The sequence below is a fragment of the Elgaria multicarinata genome, chromosome 2 (assembly GCF_023053635.1).
Source record: "Elgaria multicarinata webbii isolate HBS135686 ecotype San Diego chromosome 2, rElgMul1.1.pri, whole genome shotgun sequence".
Classification (NCBI taxonomy): domain Eukaryota; kingdom Metazoa; phylum Chordata; class Lepidosauria; order Squamata; family Anguidae; genus Elgaria; species Elgaria multicarinata.
In genome coordinates, this window is record NC_086172.1 from 126,299,550 (window position 1) to 126,312,514 (window position 12,965).

Here is a 12,965-nt window from a genome sequence, read left to right on the forward strand (position 1 = left end):
AAATCCAGACTCTCCTTAAAACCCTAGCCACTGGAGGAGGCAATACTCTTAACTGCCAAAGAAACCTCTCCCAGAAATGCACAAGGGAAATTTCCCCTCAGCCAGAGAAGTTGAGGCTTCACTTCCTAAGCCAAGTGAGTCCATGAAAGGGCCAGTTTTTAAAGATCCCCCAGTTCGAGTGAGCAAACCCAGTCTAAAGTTTCTGCCATGCCAAATTGTAAACAAAATCCTGTGGCATGTTTAGAAGTAGAAATTACAAGTATAAAGCCTGTCAAGGAATGCTGTGTAGCACAGAAAGAACATTCTCAAGAAACACTACTGCTTTAAAGTGCATCGAAAATGTTTTGAAGCACTTTTTTTTAAAAAAAAGCACTTCGAAAATGTTTTGAAAACTGTATATGTGGTGTGTCCTGGGCCCCAACAGTTGTCAAAACTGTTATAAAGTGCTTTAAAGCAGTAGTGTAGATCCTGCCTTTGTCTCTTGAAATGGTGGTAAAGTCTAGTAAATAATTCCTTGTATTTGTTAATCAAATTTTGCTTCCTAATAAATAGTCTACTTTAAAGGTAGAGCTTCCAACTGTAGGAAGTGTCTACCTGAAACACAAATTAAGTTTAAAAATTAATTCTGTGCCTAGCGTGATCAGATACAAAAGAGGGCAGGGCTCCTGCAGCTTTTATTGTTGCGATGAAGAGGGAATTTCACCAGGTGCTGCATGCATACAAATGACACATGTGGAAATTCCCCTTTCAATACAACTGGCAAGCAAGAAGCCTAGTGGTCTCAGCAGGAGCCTTTCCTCTGGGAGGAGAGGCTCAGTAATTTCAGCAGCAGTGTTGCACCTCCCCCCCAGGTGGTGGTAAAGGCAACCAGAAATTTCAGCATCATGGCCCCATGCCTCTGGGCAGTGGGGACACTTGGACTCCTCAAAACTGATGGTACTTACAGTTGAGTGTTTCTATAGGCATTTGCTGTAAATAAGAAATCACATAGGTGGTAGCAATGCTGAAGAAAAATCCCCCCACCCACACAAAAGGAGCAACTCCTTAACTCCTAACAGAGCAGTTCCCAGACAAAGAAATCAGAATGCAATTAGTAACAGCTGACTGCAGTGTAACAAACATTAGGGGTGAGAGGAAGACTGTACCCAAGAGGTGGACCTGGTTGTGGGTGTATCTGCTGAGGGTGAAAGTGTAGGGAATTTGGCCTGAGGTAAAAAAAAGTCACTAAGAAGCTTGCAGCAGCCATGTTTCTCAAGTCCTTCAGACAGAATTGTCACCAAGCAATCTCAAAACCCCCAAAGTAAATATTAGCATTCCCTCATGTCTGGGATTTTTACTCTCTCCCCTGCCCCATTCCACAGTTCAGTCCTTAATCTCTCTCCTCACTCTCAGGCACCCACCCCACCTCCAAACTTCCATGTCCCTTTTCAAGAAAAACCTCTGCCACAAATCACCCATTAGATGCACTGCTCCCTCACAGTAAAATTAACTGAAAGGAAACAAAAGCCATGGGTTCCCCCAGTCTAGAGTCTTCAGCTACAGAAGGGGAAGGGGTCCATTCCCCCCTCCTTCCCATAAGCAGAGTTAAAGGGGATTGAGGACTGGTGCTGTTGCTCAGTAGTAATGCACCTACTTTGCAGGAGAAAATCAGCTTTGGAAGAACCAGTTCCCCCACGCCACCTTGTCACATTACAGAACACCGAAAAGGTCAAGACTGAAAATTCCTACTCAGGAGCAAAAGGGTGAAGACTAGAGGGGTCTACTCAAGTGAAGGAAGAACCACCTGTGAATACTGACGAGCCAGACTCAATTCAGCTGCAGCTACAGAGCCACAGTGCATATAATCTCTCAGTAGTCCCAGTTCCTTAGTTAGGTAGAGAGTTTGCATAGGGGAGAAACTCAAAAAACAACAACCAGTTCTCTCATGGCTTTCCGTCCTTCCTGAGAACAGCGCAAAGGCCCAAGTGGCACTATGGGGGTAATTGGGACACACGAAGCAATGAGCCTTCTGTCTCAACTGTGTTTTACCTGCTAGTAAGAGTGCCTTCTTGCTTGGCCTGGACTGTTTCAATCTGCAGCTTTGCTGGTAAGGATTTGCCATTGGTGACTGGATTAGGCCAGAGACTCACCTGGAAGTGGCTGATAAAAGAACCAGCCCTGCCATGGGCTTCTTTTCTGGGAGCAGCACAAGGGACCAACTGGCAGCATGAGGCTTACTGGGCCACACAAAAAACACCCAGTCCTCTGCCTCAGCTGCATTTTACCTGATAGCAACAGTGCCTTTTTGCTTCTCCAAGCTCTATTTGGTGGCTGGCCTGCTTACCTGGACTGTTTCAATCAACAGCCTGCTAGTAAAAGTTTACTGCTGGAGACTGTGTGGTGGCTGGATTGGGCCAGAGCCTCAGCTGAAAGAGGCTCATGAAAGAACCAGCCCTACTGTGCCTTCCTGGGAGCAACACAAGGGCCCAACTGGCAGCATGAGGCTTACTGGGCCACACACAAAAAAGCTAGCCCTTCAGCTGTGTTTTACCTGGTAGTGAGAGTGCCTTCTCGTTTGGCCTGCTTGCTTATCTGGACTGTTTCAATCTGCAGCTGGCTAGTAAGGGGTTGTTGCTGGGGACTGTGTGGTGGCTGGATTGGGCCAAAGCCTCACCTGGAAGAGGCTCATGAAAGTACCAGCCCTGCCGTGGCTTTCCTTCCTTCCTTCCAGCAGCACAAGGGCCCAACTGGCAGCATGGGGCTGATTGGGCCACACAAAACGCCTCGCCCTCTGCCTTAGCTGCTTTACCTGCCAGCAAGAGGGCCTTCTTGCTTCTCCAAGCGCTGCTTGGTGGCCAGCCTGCTTACCTGGACTGTTTCAATCTGCAGCTTTGCTGGTAAGGGTTTGCTGCTGGGGACTGTGTGGTGGATGGATTGGGCCAGAGCCTCAGGGATCTACACTACTGCTTTAAAGCGCTTTATAACAGTTTTGACAAATGTTGGGGCCCAGGACACACTGCATATACAGGTTTCAAAACGTTTTCAAAGCGCTTTAAAAGCAGTAGTGTAGATCCCCCCTGGAAGAGGCTCATAAACATCCAAACCTATGGGGAGGGGGGCTTGCCTGGCTTGTTCCCAAGTGGTGCCTTGCCCCCAAATGTGGGACAAGCTGCCATCTTGGGGGCAAGCCGGGCATTTCTCTCCCCCTTCTTTCTCGCTTTTCTTATTCATTCTCTCTCTCTCTCTCTCTCTCTCTCTCTCTCTCTCTCTCTCTCTCTCTTTCTTTCTCAATTTGGGGGTAGGGATTTTTTACAAACCAGGATGTGCCAGGATAGAAGGGAGGGTAAGATGGAGGTAGAGGGTGCTGCCATAGCAGTTGTCATGGTTAAGGGAAGGTCTGGCACAATGGGGAGGAAATGTTATCGAAGCTGTGGGGGAGCTAGATGGCTACAAGCCATTGCCCTTTCTGATCAGATCCCCACCCCCACCCCAGGTTCCTGGTGGACTGGCTACTGAACCCTCTGGCTTGGTTTATTTATTGCATTTATATACTGCCCCATAGCCGAAGCTCTCTGGGCGGTTTACTAAAGTTATAAACAGTAAACATTAAAAACAAATATACAAAATTTAAAAACATAAGCATAAAAACAACAGTATCCTTGTGGAAACAGCTATTCTGGTTGTGGTGCTGGTGGTGAATGCCAGGTCAGCTTGCAATCTCACTCATCGCTGAGACATGGTTCAGTGAGCTGGGCAGTGTAGCAGGGTGACCATTTGGAAAAGAGGACTGGGCTCCTGTATCTTTAACATTTGTATTGAAAGGGGGAATTTCAGCAGGTGCTGTTTTATTCATGCAGCACCTGGTGAAATTCCCTCTTCATCACAACAGTTAAAGCTGCAGGAGCTATACTGTTGTTCCCCGCCTCAATCAAAATGGAGAGGTGGGTAAGAAATAAATACTTTTATTATTATCAGATACAAAAAGGGGCAGGGCTCATGCAGCTTTAGCTGTTGTGATGAAGAGGGAATTTCACCAGGTGCTGCGTGCATACAAATAACACCTGCTGAAATTCCCTTTTCTGTGTAACAGTTAAAGATACAGAAGCCCTGTCCTCCTTTCTGTATGATCACCCTATGGTGTAGACATGACCTAGCTTTGCCCATCTGGTTATTTAGTGCAGGCCAGGGTTGGGAGTTGCCATGATCCATAAAAGTTAAATCTTGCTCACCAGGAGATCCCCTATGCCCTGGGATAGGCTATGAGGGCCTGTACCTTGTGCTGGGCCAAAGAGACAGATTAGGGATACTATTGGTGTACCACCCACCCTGCTACCCAATGGGTTTCCCTGCCTGAGCTGCCTGAGGAGCTCTCGGATGTGGTCTTGGGAAATCCTAGGGCCTTGGCCCTGGGGGTTTCAATATTCACGTTGAGGCTGCCTTAACAGGACCAGCTCAGGATTTCATATTCTCCATGACAACTGTGGGGCTGTCTCCATTTGTCGCAGGCCCGACACACAGGGCAGGGCATACCCTTGACTCAGTCTTTGCCTCAGGGTGTGAGGGGGTGGTCTGTATTTTGTGGGGAATGGAAATTACCCCATTGTCATGGTCAGACTACTTCCTGGTGAAATTTGGTCTTACACAGTGGCGGGGGTGGGGGCAAATGTTCCCCCCAAACAAAGAGCTTGCCACCCCAGTTGCAGTGGAGCAGGAAAGAGAGGCAAATTCAGCTGCTCTCCCCATCCCGCTCCTGCAAAGGAAGGCCAAGGACATCTTTCTCACTGGCTCAGCCGCTGCCTTCACTCGCTCTTCCGCTCACTCCCCCACCCAGCCGCTCCTTGCTATGAGCTGCTCTGCCTGACCTCTCGTGACAGTTGCTGACCAAGGAGAGAGAGAGAAGCTGTATGTTTGAGTGTTCTCTCCTTAGCTCTTTCTCTCTCCCCACCCCCCAAGTCTGGACTCCAGCAAGACTGAGAGAGAAAGGAGGGAGGGTTAAGGAGGACTCATCAGCAGCACTTTTTTCAGAATATTTGCTAGAACAATTCTTATCTGCCCTTGCTAATTTTAGGGTGTCCAACCCCCTTTTTTCTAGCTGTTCTTTTGGTAAACATGGTCGGTGTGTATCTTGTTTCACCTTAAAAACAGAGCTGTAGCACAATCCTAAGTATGTCTACACAGAAGTAAGCCCCACTGAGATCAGTATGACTTACTCTGAGGTAAATGTGCATAAGAGTCAGCCTGAAAAAGAAGGGAGGGTGAAGTAAAGACAAGAGAAAAGGATACCGATGAAGGCATTGTAGAAATAGAATAGCAAGATAACTGTGGGATGTTGAACCATATTTTTTTTAAAAAAATAAGTACAGTAATGATTAGTGCCCTTAAAATTAGTGCCCCTCTCCTTCATTCATGTGTAACTGTATTTTAGTCTCAATCAAATAATTGCAACAGTGAACCAGCTAGGTTTTCCATGACAAAACTCTTTACCAGGTAACAGATAGGGTTTTTTAAGGTTTTTTTTAATTAAAAACATATCCTTTCCTATAACAAAATGGTGCTTACTCCTAAGTAAGCATGTTCCACTGCAAAAGGAAATCCTATTTGATTCCTATATTCATGCTAGTGTGGCATGATGAGTTAAAGGCACAATTTTATGCATGTTTAGACAGAAAAAAGTCTTTCAACTCTTAGGGTATGCTGGCTAGGGTATGCTGAGAATTGTAGGACTTTTTTTTCTTTCCAAGCATGCATAGGGTTGCACCTTAAATGAGTTTAAAATGTGAAACTCCTCACATGTGTTGAAACACACACACACACACACACGTACGTGTGTGTGTGTGTATGTGTGTGTGTGTTTTAAATGAGCCATGTATCCGCTTCTAAATCTTGTGGGGCCTTAATAGGAGCATGTACTTTGATCTTTTAAAATATTGTATAACCTTAATTATAGACTTTTTAAAAGTAATGTTTAAGATTCATGTATTGTTTGTTTTTAACACATGTTTATTGTGTGTGAAATGGTTTGAAGACTTAGGCAGTAAACTTTTGATCGATTTTTTGATTGATATAATTGCTCTAGTATCAGGAATGTAGCAGCTGTCAGTGTGGAAGGTATATCTGCCATTTGAACTGAAGTGATACATTTTAAGATCTAAAGGGGCATATAAGTATCTAAAATTGCTAAACAACACCATTGTAAGCTACTACCTGATTATGCAGAAAGAGGTGCCCAGCCAATTACTACCCTTTGCCATTATTGACACTGAGGGTCCTGGCAAGGGGAGGAGTGGGTGGACTGGCTTCTGCCATACTCAATGGAGTGCCAGAGGCCTTCTTTACCTGTTTATTTATTTATTTATTTATTTATTACATTTTTATACCGCCCAATAGCCGAAGCTCTCTGGGCGGTTCACAAAAATTAAAACCACAGTAAAACACCCAACAGTTTAAAACACAATTACGAAATACAGTATAAAAAGCGCAACCAGGGTAAAACCACACAGCAAAGTTGATATAGGATTAAAATACAGAGTTAAAACAGTAAAATTTAAATTTAAGTTAAAATTAAGTGTTAAAATACTGAGTGAATAAAAAGGTCTTCAGCTGGCGACGAAAGCAGTACAGTGTAGGCGCCAAGCGGACCTCTCTGGGGAGCTCGTTCCACAACCGGGGTGCCACAGCGGAGAAAGCCCTCCTCCTAGTAGCCACCTGCCTCACTTCCTTTGGCAGGGGCTCATGGAGAAGGCCCCCTGTAGATGATCTTAAGGTCCGGGTAGGTACATATGGGAGGAGGCGTTCCTTCAGATAACCTGGCCCCAAACCGTTTAGGGCTTTAAATGTTAATACCAGCACTTTGAATTGGGCCCGGACCTGGACTGGCAGCCAGTGAAGTTGTAAAAGGACTGGCGTAATGTGATCTCGCCGGCCAGTCCCTGTTAATAACCTTGCTGCCCTGTTTTGCACCAGTTGAAGTTTCCGGACCGTTTTCAAAGGCAGCCCCACGTATAACGCATTGCAGTAATCCAAACGAGAGGTTATCAGAGCATGGATAACTGTAGCTAAGCTATCTCTGTCCAGATAAGGGCGCAGCTGGTATATCAGCCTGAGCTGATAAAAGGTGCTCTTTGCCACTGAGTTCACCTGTGCCTCAAGTGACAGTTCTGGATCCAAGAGCACCCCCAAACTACGGACCCGATCCTTTAGGGGGAGTGCAACCCCGTCCAGGACAGGGCAAACATCACCTCGCCGGACAGAAGAACCACCCGCTAACAGTACCTCCGTCTTGTCTGGATTGAGTTTCAGTTTATTAGCCCTCATCCAGTCCATTACCGTGCCCAGACACTGGTTCAGAACAGCCACTGCCTCACCTGGGTTTGATGAAAAGGAAAGGTAGAGCTGGGTATCATCCGCATATTGATGACACCTCAGTCCACATCTCCGGATAACCTCCCCCAGCGGCTTCATGTATATGTTAAACAGCATAGGGGATAAGATAGAGCCCTGTGGAACCCCATGGCTTAGGTGCCACGGCACAGAGCAATAATCCCCCAGCACCACCTTCTGGAATCGGCCATCCAAGTAGGAGCGGAACCACTGCAACGCAGTACCTCCAACTCCCAGCTCAGACAACCTATCCAGAAGGATACCATGGTTGATGGTATCGAAGGCCGCTGAGAGGTCCAGGAGAACCAACAGGGTCGCACTCCCCCTGTCTCTCTCCCGACAGAGGTCATCCCACAGGGCGACCAAGGCAGTTTCCGTTCCAAAACCAGGCCTGAAGCCCGATTGAAATGGATCTAGATAATCCGTTTCATTCAAGAGTGCCTGGAGTTGTCCTGCAACCACCCGCTCAAGCACCTTGCCCAGGAAAGGGATATTAGCCACCGGCCTATAGTTGTTAACATCCTCCGGGTCCAGATTAGGCTTCTTCAGGAGTGGTCTAATTACCGCCTCTTTTAAAGAGGCCGGCACCACTCCCTCTCTCAAGGAGGCATTTACAACCTCCTGGACCCAGCCGGCGATCCCCTCCTTATTTGATGTAATGAGCCATGAGGGGCAAGGGTCAAGCACACAGGTGGTCGAACGGACTTGGCCAAGCACCTTGTCCACATCCTCGGGCCTCACTAACTGAAACTCATCCAATAAAACTGAACCGGACGGCGCTCTGAACACCTCTACTAGTGGAGCTGCATTAAGTGTGGTGTCCAATTCATGACGAATCTGAGCGACTTTATCTTCAAAGTGCCGTGCAAATTTGTCACAGCGTGCTACCGAGGGTTCCACCATCTCTCGCCCTGGCCCAGAGTGTAACAGGCCGCGAACCACCCGGAAAAGCTCCGCCGGACGACACTGAGAAGACGCAATGCTGGTGGAAAAGAACTGCCTCTTTGCCACCCTCACCGCCACAGAGTAGGCTCGATAGTGAGCTCTAACCCGTGTTCAATCAGACCCAGCATGAGTCTTCCTCCACCTGCGTTCTAGCCGTCTCCCCTCTTGCTTCATCGCCCTCAGCTCCGGTGTATACCAAGGAGCTGACCGGGCTCTGCTCAGAGGGAGAGGACGCTTGGGCGCGATCGTGTCAACCGCCCGAGTCATCTCTGCATTCCACAGAGCGACCTGGGCTTCGACAGGAGCACTGGCCATATCAGCAGGAAAATCCCCCAGAGCCCTCTGGAATCCATCGGAGTCCATTAGCCTCCGGGGGCGGACCATTTTAATAGGCCCCCCCACCCTTGCAGAGGGGAAAGGCCGCCGAGAGTCTAAACCTCAGTAGGAAGTGATCTGACCATGACAAGGGGGTAGATGTTAGTTCCCCCACTTCCAGATCACCATCCTCCTGCCCAGTCGAGAAAACCAGATCAAGCGTGTGTCCCTTTGCGTGTGTTGGGCCGATGACATGTTGAGACAGCCCCATGGTTGTCATGGCAGCCATGAAGTCCTGAGCCGCTCCAGAGACAGCAGCCTCGGCATGGAAGTTGAGATCCCCCAGAACCACCATCCTGGGGGTTCTCAACACCAGGTCCGAGACAACCTCCGTCAGCTCAGGCAGGGAGACTGTGGGGCAGCGGGGTGGACGGTACACCAGCAGAATCCCTAATCTGTCTCGAGTACCCAACACACAGTACAGACACTCAAGATCAGCACTCGACTGAACAGGAAGCCTAGAGAGGGAGATTGTATTCCTATAGATCACGGCAACCCCCCCTCCCCGGCCCTCGAGTCTGTGCTGGTGCTGCACCGAGTACCCAGGAGGGCAGAGCTGGGTGAGAGCAACCCCTCCCAGTTCCCCCACCCAGGTCTCAGTGATGCATACCAGGTCAGCCCCCTCATCCACAATCAGATCATGGATGAGAGAGATTTTGTTTTGGACTGACCTGGCATTCAGCAGCAGCACCACTAGACCCGAGAGCAAGCTGATAAGGCCGCCAGGAACCATCTGGTTGGGGGAAGGACTAGAAGAGGGGATAGCTGTAAGGAATCTGTCCCCTCTTCTCCTCATCTGGCCTGTTCCTCCCCCAGCACCATACCTCCCCCTACCCGTGACCACAGTTATGCAGGCACCCCCATATTCCCCAGAGCTCCCCAGGCACATATTAAAAATTATTTAAAAATTGATTAAAAGTTTTTTGAAAAATTGCTGTTGGTTGCTGGTCGGCTGGTGTTCTTCAAAACAGGGTGGCTCCTCTGTGCGACGCGCACTCGGCGCGTCGCCGAGGCGCGCGCCGAGGCGCTGCCTCTGGCCGGCTGCAGCTTTACCGGTTGGGAGCAGTTGAAAAGCGGCGCGTCGTTGAGGAGAAGCCTCAGCCCTGTTGCTTCTTCCAAGCTGCCCAGGCCCCTTATCTAGGTTAAAGAGACAAAAGTGGCACTGCAGCAAAAAGGGATGTGAGCAGCAACGTTTGGGCTAGGGGCAAGATAATATGTGGGTATGTAATGTGGTTTGGCTTGAATTGCTTGTGTCTGGGTTTCCTTGGCTCTCAAAACATCTTTCTGGACTGTACCTGCTAGTTATATGATCCACAAGGCCAGGTTGTGGTATAGTCCTCCTTGGCAGGGGTTTGCACTTGCTAGAGAAAGGGGAACAGATGTTAAGGGAAGCATAGGGAACTCTTCTTCTTTTGGTTTCAAAAGCTATAAAGTGTCCTGTGACATCGTGAAGACTCACAACTTTATTAAGGCATAATAAGCTGTTGTCAACTGGCCTCAAGTGCCAAAATGACTTGACTGGCTTGTGCACTGTGACTTTTTTTTGAGGGGGGGGGGGGGCATCAAGTCATTTGCTATTCCAATTCGGGCAGCAAAATGTCTTCAGGCAGCCCTGGCCAAAGATGGCTGTAAGTTAGATTCAGAACAACATGCATTGGGTTTCCTAGCTGTGCAGGTCCCAGGTGTCTCAGGCAGGATCTACGCTACTGCTTTCATAGAAACATAGAATAGTAGAGTTGGAAAGCCCTCTAAGGACATTGAGTCCAACCCCGTGCTCAATGCAGGAATCCACCTCAAAGCATACCTGACAGATGGCTGTCCAGCTGCCTCTTGAATGCCTTTATTTTATTTATTTATTTATTTATTACATTTCTATACCGCCCAATAGTCAGAGCTCTCTGGGTGGTTCACTATTGTGGGAGAGCCCACAACCTCCCTAGGTAATTGGTTCCATAGTTGTACTGCTCTAACAGGAAGTTTTTCCTGATGTCCAGCTGGAATCTGGCATCCTGTAACTTGAGCCTGTTATTCCATGTCCTACACTCTGGGAGGATTGAGAAGAGATCCTGGCCCTCCTCTGTGTGAAATCCTTTCAAGTATTTGAAGAGTACTATTCTGTCTTCTCTTCTCCAGGCTAAACATGTCCAATTCTTTCATTCTTTCCTCATAGGGCTTTGTTTCCAGACCCCTGATCATCCTCATTGCCCTCCTCTGAACCCCCTCCAGCTTGTCTGCATCCTTCTTGAACTGTGGTGCCCAGATCTGGACACAATACTCAAGATGAGCCCTAACCAGTGCCGAATAGAGAGGAACCAGTACCTCACATGATTTGGACACTATACTTCTATTAATGCAGCCCAAAATAGCATTTGTTTTTTTGCAGCCACATCACACTGTTGGCTCATTCAGCTTGTGATCTACAACAATTCCAAGATCCTTCTCGCTTGTAGTATTGCTGAGCCAAGTATCCCCCATTTTGTAACTGTGCATTTGGTTTCTTTTCCCCAGGTGTAGAACTTGGCATTTATCGCTATTAAATTTCATTCTGCTCCAGCCTGGCAAGATCACGTTGAAATTTTTTCAGTCTTCCAGAGTATTAGCTATCCCACCCAATTTTGTGTCAATTGCAAATTTAATAAACATTCCCTGCACCTCTTCATCCAAGTCATAAATAAAAATGTTGAAGAGCACTGGGTAAAGGACTGAGCCCTGTGATATTCCCCCCCCCCATTACCTCTCCCCAGTTTAAAATGGTTTATAACAGTAGTGACAACTGTTGAGGCCCAGGACACACTACATGTACAGTTTTCAAACCATTTTTCAAAGTGTCATATCCTGCTTGGTGTAGATCTTGCCTCAGTTTGCTCTTACTTTCCTTACACTAGGAGTCTACCCTGTACTGGTTCAAAAGTAACTGTTTCCTAAAGAAAGTGTTCTGTCTGTCTAATCTGTATGTCAAGAAAATGTTTGTGTAGTGACTCTTAACTTGTTTGAAAGCTTTTCTACTTACTGTAATTAGAATTTGGCTCATGCATACTAGATTAAAAAACAAACACCTACTAGGTAAATTAATCAATATATGACTTCAGAATATATGGTTAGGATAGCAGTTTTAGTGTGAGAATATACCATCATTTTTATTTCAGAGAACTTATGTAAGCCACAGCCTGCTCACCTAGAAATATACTTTGCCCCTTCTGTGCCCCCCTCCCCGGAGTTTCCTTTCTGGTGCTGCCACTGGCAGTCCCTCCCTGCAAGGGTGGGTGACCCATTAAGATGGTCTGTCCCGAGAGACTTATGAAATCCGAGTGGTTCCTGAATGCTTTGGGAGAATTTTCAGTAGCCAGAGCCAGCGATTCTGTCAAGGCCCTTGTCATACTATGGAAGGATGCAGTGCGAAGGACCATTGACCCAATCACTCCTGAGTGCCCTTTTCAACACTGTAGGACTTGGAAGGTGCCGTGGTTTACTGGGGAGATCAGGGCAATGAAACAGGTCAGAAGATGGCTGGAGTGTAAGTGGCGTAAGACTAATCATGAAGGTGACCGAACATGCATAAGAGTGTATGATCATGCCTACTGCATGGTGGTGAAGGCAGCAAAGAAGGCTTACTTCGCTGCCTCCATTGCATCAAGCTGTTGTCTAGCTAAGCTTTTCAGAGTGGTTCAGGGATTACTTGCATCTAACCCACCCAATTCAATACTAGAACCCTCGAGGGCTCACTGTGATGAGTTTGCAAGACACATTGATAATAAAATTGCTCACCTTCACGCTGGCTCAAATGCCACTATTGATTCAGTGTCTGTTGAGGTGTCCAGTGCATGATCTTATCCTGTTTTGTGGGATCAATCCAAAGTTTTTGGAGCCTAGGATGTGGACAAGACACTAGCATCGGTTCAAACCACCACATTTTCCCTTGACCCTTGCCTGTCATGGCTTATATGAGCTAGCTGTACTGGCCTTCTCCTCCTGGCTGTACTGAATGGCAAATGAGCAAAGAATCCCTATTAAAATGCAGCTTCTGCTTGAGGGACACCTGAAAACTAAGGTGTCTCTTTGGATATTGCAATTAGTAAGTTTTACCTTTTTTGTAGTCTTATTGTGTGTTTTGTTCTTGTGCATAATTGTACATTTTCACTTCTCTTCCCCAGCTTGTCTATCTGCTTGATCAGCTTGCTTCAAAGAAAGGTAAGTGCCTGGGATTTGATTTTATAACATGTTTTGTGGTTTGAATTGTTGGGAGTTGCATTTTACTTTGTCATGTATTTTGTGGTTTGAGAGTTGGT